The sequence below is a fragment of the Lolium perenne genome, chromosome 3, assembly GCF_019359855.2.
Source record: "Lolium perenne isolate Kyuss_39 chromosome 3, Kyuss_2.0, whole genome shotgun sequence".
Lineage (NCBI taxonomy): Eukaryota > Viridiplantae > Streptophyta > Magnoliopsida > Poales > Poaceae > Lolium > Lolium perenne.
The window spans coordinates 251,108,810-251,115,694 of record NC_067246.2 but is presented as its reverse complement, the minus strand read 5'-3'; positions in this window follow the sequence as shown (position 1 = coordinate 251,115,694).

Here is a 6,885-nt window from a genome sequence, read left to right as displayed (position 1 = left end):
GGTTTCCCGGCGAGGCCGTACGCCGACGCCCCGACATTTGGCTGTCGGCATAGTGTGCCATTCCTGTAGTGCGGTAGTGGTAGGCATCTATCAAAATAATGGATTGCAAGAACTACCGCGTTGTTTCTGTCTCGGCATGATATTTAGCTTGCCCGCAGCCCCAAAAGTCCTACGTGGCAAAGCTCTGGCTTCACCGCAGACTAAAAAGAAGCTGCGCAGGTCCCGCTGATGGAGACATGCCACCCTAGGAGTAATTCAAAGGCCTAAAACATCAAATCGGCCGGCTACATAACGTAGCGCCAATAGTCCGGCCAAAATCTTTGCTTCCGATCACACGGGTGAAGGTGTAACGTCGGCGTCCTCATTAAAAGAGCCCTTTATTCCCGCACAGTGCAGTTCCTGAAGCGTACGTGCGGCCCATGCGCCCCGACGATCTGCACAGTGCCGCCCAAGCTTCCATCATCAGCTTCCTAGTTTGATCTTGTCCAGAAACACTGATCATGTGTTTGCCACTTTGCCGCCGTGGCAGGATATGCTGGACTAGAGGAAACCTGTGACAAAGTTCTAACCCTCATTTAATTTACATTCAGAAAACGGTGAGTACTTTCTACTCTAATCGATACATAACCTCAACGTCTTGTTTCTTGTACTGCAGGCGTCTTTGCTCTTTTTATTTCCACTAGTGCAAGACTGCAAGTAACCGTTGGTACGCAAGAGCAAGCTCCGACTCTGGTTGGTGAGCTTTGCATTCCTTTTTTTTTTTCAAACCATGCAGGAGCATTGCATGTGTTATATTAGATGAGAAAGAAAGACAAAGAACGGCGAGTCTTACAGAATAATTGGCTTCAAGCCAATGAAAGGGGCAAACAAAAAGAACACGACCAAAACCCCTAATGCTGTGTTTGGTTGCAATGAATTGGGCTCTGAATTGAATTGGCAATGGAAAACCAAATCAACCAATTCAATTCAATACCACAAATGTTGTTTGGATGCGCGTGGTATTCAGCTATAGAATCAAAAGATCAATGGAATTCTAAATCTTGTTTGGATGCACATTGTGTGGAATTGCAAAATTTCTTGAATCAGCACTTCTTCTTCTCCACCAAAGGGGGCAAAGGGAGCAGACCACCGGCCGGCGAGCTGGTGCAGGGGAGGCCGGAGATGCGAGGGCCCCGGCCGGCCGCGCGCGGGGAGCCGGAGATGTGCCGCCTCCTGCCGGCCGCAGGGGAAGGCGGCGGAGCCGAGCAGGATGACGGGGAGGCGGAGGTAGTCGGGACCGCGCCGGTGGCAGAGGAAGAAGAGGCTCTCCGGCGGCGGCGCTCGTCTGGCCGGTGGCGGCGCTCTTCTGGCAGGCAGCGGTGGGTGGCCCGACGCCGGCGGGTGGCGGTGGGTGGCGGCGGGCGGTGGGCGGCGGCGGGCAGTGGTGGGTGGCGGTGGGTGACGGCAGTGGGCGCGGGCGGGCGGCGGCGAGCGGTGGTGGGTGGCGGCGGGCGACGACGGTGGGCGGCGGCAGGTGGCGGCGGCGGCGGCGGGTGGCGGTGGGTGGCGGCGGGTGGCCCAGCGGCGACGGGCAGTGATGGGTGGCGGCGGGCGACGACGGTGGGCGGCGGCGGCGAGCGGTGGTGGGTGGCGGCGGGCGACGGCGGTGGGCGGCGGTGGGTGGCCTAGCAGCGGCGGGCGGTGGCGGGTGGCGGCAGGCGGCAGTGGGTGGCCCGAGCCAATTCCGAGCCAATTCAGAGGTCTGGACCTCTGAATTGGCGGGGCAGAAAATTGCACTAGCGGGGCTGGACCTCGGAATTGGCCTCCGAATTCCACGGCCCAATTCCAAACGCAACCAAACAGCCGAATTGGCCTTTTTGGACCTCAATTCCAATTCCGAGCCTCAATTCCGTACAACCAAACACTGCCTAACTGAAAACGGAAGAAGGAAAAAAATAGAATACAAGCAGGACCATGACTACTCCTAGCTGGGAAGAGAAAAAGCTTGTGTGCACAGGGTTTAAGCTCCTTCAAGCCTTGTTTACTTCTAGTGTATTTATAGGAATCAGAGGGGATTATTTTATATCCCGGAAAATCCCCACTTATTCGTTTACTTCTCCGATTTTAAACGAAATAATCCTGAGATATTCCCTCCAATCTTCACATTTTTTTGCCTAAACTAAAAACTATCCATCATACTAGTGTATTTTGGGGAAGAGTATTTGAGGGGATTGGGTGAACACCAAATCTCCTTCCATCCCCATACCCATTAGGAAGAAAAATACGAGAGGAGTAAACAATGTCTCAAGGGTGAATCTACCAGCACTTGTCATTACCCATTGTTTTGCTTTTGCCTTAATATTTACCAGAAGAATGTTTTTGTCGGCTTGAACTCCTTTTCAAAACCTGCTCTCTCTCTCTCTCTCTCTCTCTCTCTCTCTCTCTCTCGCTCTCTCTCTCTCTCTCTCTAAAATGACCATGTAAACAACATGACTACTGTGTATAGTTTCTTCCTTGCCTTTCCCATGAGTGCATCTCTCGCATGTTGCCACCATTGTGTAGGGAGACATCGGTTGTAGGGGTAGGGTAACCTGTTGCAAGTTTCCCATTACAGAAGCAAGCTTCAAAGAATGTTAACAACCGCACATTCAGCGGAAAGGTGTTACGCATTTTCGTCCGCAGAATTATAGAAGATACACTTTTCATTATAAGGGAGGCCACCGTTTGCCATCCGTTAAGCATTCCAGAGGAAAATGTGCTAGTGCCTAAGTGCTACAACCTTCATTCCGATGAATAAGACTTATAAATTTAGCCAAAAGTCAAAGCTTCCTAAGTTTGCTTAAACGTAAAGAAGAAAATATAAACATCTACAACATGAAACAAATAGATTATGAATATATAATTTACGGTGAATCTAATAATATTGATTTGATATCATAAACATTCATATTTTAGTTTCTAAAATTGGTCAAACTTAGAAGATGTGGACTTTTAACTAAATTTATAAGCCTTATTCATTGAAATGGAGGGAGTATGGTCCAGTGTCATTTCCAATGCAGTGTCGTGGTCTATAGACTACCTTCTGTGGACTGTAGACTACCTATAGCTTCCTAGAAATTAAAGATGTTCTTCTGGTAGGACAAATAATTAAATATTTGGTAGAACGACATTTGGTGACGAGAAATAATATAAAAAATATACTCCCTCCCTGCTAACATGTAGTGCAAATGAGTTTTCTCAAAAGTGAAACAATGTAAAGTTTGACTAATTATGTAGAAACATTAACCTCCCATTTTGGTCTTTCTATTTGCCATATAAATGAATTCACTGCTATTTGTTCGGATGGCTTTATGATCGACAACATGTAAATATAATATTCAAATATTCAAAGAAAATGAAGAGTGCACGTATTACAAGATTTAGTATTTAATTTCCTTTCAAATATGGTACATATGACATCTCAAAAAAACTATGGTACCTACGCAGTCATATTCGTTGAGCATTTAGTATTTCAATATTTGATTAAAATTTATAGATCTCAATAAACCTCTACAGTGCCTTTGGTAGTACAAACATCCAATGTAATTTGTTTCCTCGTGACAAACATACAATTATTCCAATGCATGTACCGAGAAAGAATCCATAGAGCATTCACAATATTGTGTTTGTTAAATTCAGATTTGTCTAATTCCCCCTTCCTCCATTTGATTCACGATAACTATGAGTTTGTGTCGCCATGTGGCTTGACGATGGACGTGTGTGTTTGCCACGCCTATGTGTTGTGTTGATGGCCAAACACCGGTCGGTGGCTACAGATGTGGATCTATTGCTTGCGTGCTAGGCAAGGGGTTGACTAGTTTGGAAGGAGGTCCTCACCTGATATTTTGAGTGTGTTGTTGTTTTGCATAGAAGGGATCGGGTCACCCCTTTATTTTGGGTAGGTGGTTGCGAATGCTTGTTGGTGGATACCGGAGGTCGCTACATTTGCATCATCTATATGTCTTCGTGGCGGTTGCCAGTTTTGGAGGCAATGCAACATTTGTGAAATATGTGCATGATTCTCACCATTATTCAGTTTAGGAAGTAGACAACTCAAAGAATTTTTGCACTCAGCGAGTCTGGTGTTTAGATAATCCGCAAGGCCTGTTTCTCAAGAAAAGATGTATTGAACAATTCCTATGTTTGAATCAAAGAGCACCGAGGTACTTCAGCATGGTAAGCATGTCCCAAGATATCCAAGCTGGTTTCCGTTTTCCATTTTTACTGCCCACCAAAAGCCACGCTAAACCGAATCAATATATTTGCAAAGTCCCCGAGGCAACTTGAAGCATGACATGGAGAAGGTTGGCATTGCTTGAGCCACATATTTAATTAATATATCTTTCCCTTCAGATGATAAAATCTGCTCCATCCATCCTTGTATTATTTCCATATGGGATCTTTCAAATATTTAAAAGAACCATTCTTGGAACTCCCCACTTCCGTTGGCATCCCCAGATATTTCTCTATCAAGGATTCATTTTGCACTTGCAAAATAACTTTTATCTTCTCTCACTATATTCGGACATCCCTTGCTAAAATTTATCAAAGATTTTTCTTTATTAATTCGTTGTCGTGATGCAAGGCAATATAATTCCAACACCTCCATGATTTCTCGAGCTCCCGATTTATTTGCTTTTATAATTAGCAAGTTGTCATCTGCAAAGGGAAGGTGATTCACCAGTGGTGCTTGGGGCCACAATGATGCCCGATAAGTTTTCGTTCCCCCTACTCCATAACAGGCAAGACAGACCTTCAACTGCTAATAAAAACAAATATGGCAAGATAGGGTCATCCTGGCGAATACCTCTAGTTGGCTTAAAGACTTCATTTCTTTCTCCATTAAACAAAATCGAAAAAAGAAACTGAGGTAACCACCCTCATAATTGAAGAGACAAAGGAATGATGTAAACCAAGCTTCAGCATAATAGCTTCTAAATAGTCCCACTACACTCTATCGTAAGCTTTCACCATATCAAGATTTATATCACAATACTGATCATTGTGGCCTCTGTTCTTCTTCATAAAATGCAAGCATTTTTTTCGATAAAGGGAATATATTAATATCAAGAGATACCAATTACACCCAGCCTCTGCAACAACGCACCACTCTAATGTCACTACGGATGCACACAGCCAAAAAAAGGAAAAGAAAACTAAGAAACAAAAGTCCTGCTACAGTATCTCGGGCTTAACAACAACAATACATCCACCGCCATGACAACACCTGAATTACAGACTCTCCAAAAAACGACGCCTCCAAGAAGGGAACAGTGCTCAAACACCGTCGTCGCTCGATCAAAGATCTTAGGTTTTCACCCTGAAGATAGTCCCCACTCTCAAAACAATGCCTCCACCAAGGTCACTGCCAGACACAACTAGTTAAGGCCAGGCCTTGGGTTTTCACCCTGAAACATAGGACTCTGCGCTTCACATGTGTTGTCGCCCCCATTTTCATACCGCTGCTGTGAAGCCCGGACACCAAGCAAGCCCCTCAACAGCGCGGAGACTTGAACCTCCCTTAGCTAGTCCTCCCCTCCGGCCTTCATGAAATTCTCTTCTTCCAACTTTCATCATGGATCCATAGTCACTTGATGTCAACACAGAAAAAGAGCTTCGCGCCGCTCCCTCCAGAACCAAACGGTCGAAACAAACGCATGGGTGCGCACGACCGAATACCTCCGATCTAGCAAAATCCAGGCAAAACACTGTTACATTCGCCGGCGGAGCCTTCCGGAACTCAACTCCGGCCAGATCACGAGTCCAGGCCTTCAGTAGGTCCTCCTCTTCACGCAAGAGAGGCCCTAGGACCGCCGCCTTTATTCAGGTCGGACCCCCACGTCGGCGACCATCCCAGGCTGGCCAACCCAACCCTCCACCAGCGACACCATCGCCGGCTTCCATGCACCTCCATCTCACCGCCGGATGGCGGTGATAGATCAAAAATCCACCACTACCAACCGCAGGCCGACCCTCTCCGGCGAAGAAGAGGCCAACTCCTCCGTCGAACCCAAGGCTGCTGCCCCGGGCGCCCTCGTGTCGCGGAAGATGTCCGAGATCGCCTCCACGCACCGACGAGAGGCGGGGGTGGATGGCATGGCGCAGACCGAGGGCCTGGCCGCCGCCCACCACCAGCCCCTACCGGAGTGCTGCGGGAAGCCGACGAGAGGAGGGAGACCGCAGCTCCGCCCATCCCAACCGCGCCGGCCGGTCCGCCAGGGGACAGCCGATGGGAGGAGGGCCGCCGCCGTCGTCGCCCATCCCACGCGCGTCTTCTCCGCCATGCATCGAGGAGTTGGGATCCGGCCGCCGTTCTCCACGCAGCGACAAGGAAGCCCCCGCCGCCGCCACGCTCGAGGGACTTTGCCCCGGCGGCGCTACCGGCGGCGGCGGCGGCTGAGGGTGGGGTGCGGGAGAGGTTAGGGTTGGGGTTCTCTGGGTTACTAGAAAGTCATTTAGATCCAGTTAAATTCTCAATGTTAACTGCTCAACGGAAATAATATCAGGTAGGAATTCAAACGGTTTGCCTGAACCTTTGACACAACTTTTAGTATCACATTGCAAATGTTTATTGGTCTAAATTGTTTCAGATCTTTTGCGCTTTACTTTTAGAATAAGCACAAGACAAGTTGATTTTACAGATTCAGGAGACTCTTAAGAATTTTCAAAACCGCTTCAGTTACCTCATCTCCGTATTTAAATCATGGTACCGCCCCTGAGTTCAAGAATTTGAACCGATGGACCAAGACGTTCGCTTTAACTGTATTAAGTCTGAGAGGTAATTCACCACGTCCAGTAAAATTGAACTGGGGTTATATGAATAGCAGCAAGCACCGATATAACCTCGCTCTTTTCCTAGCGTCCAAA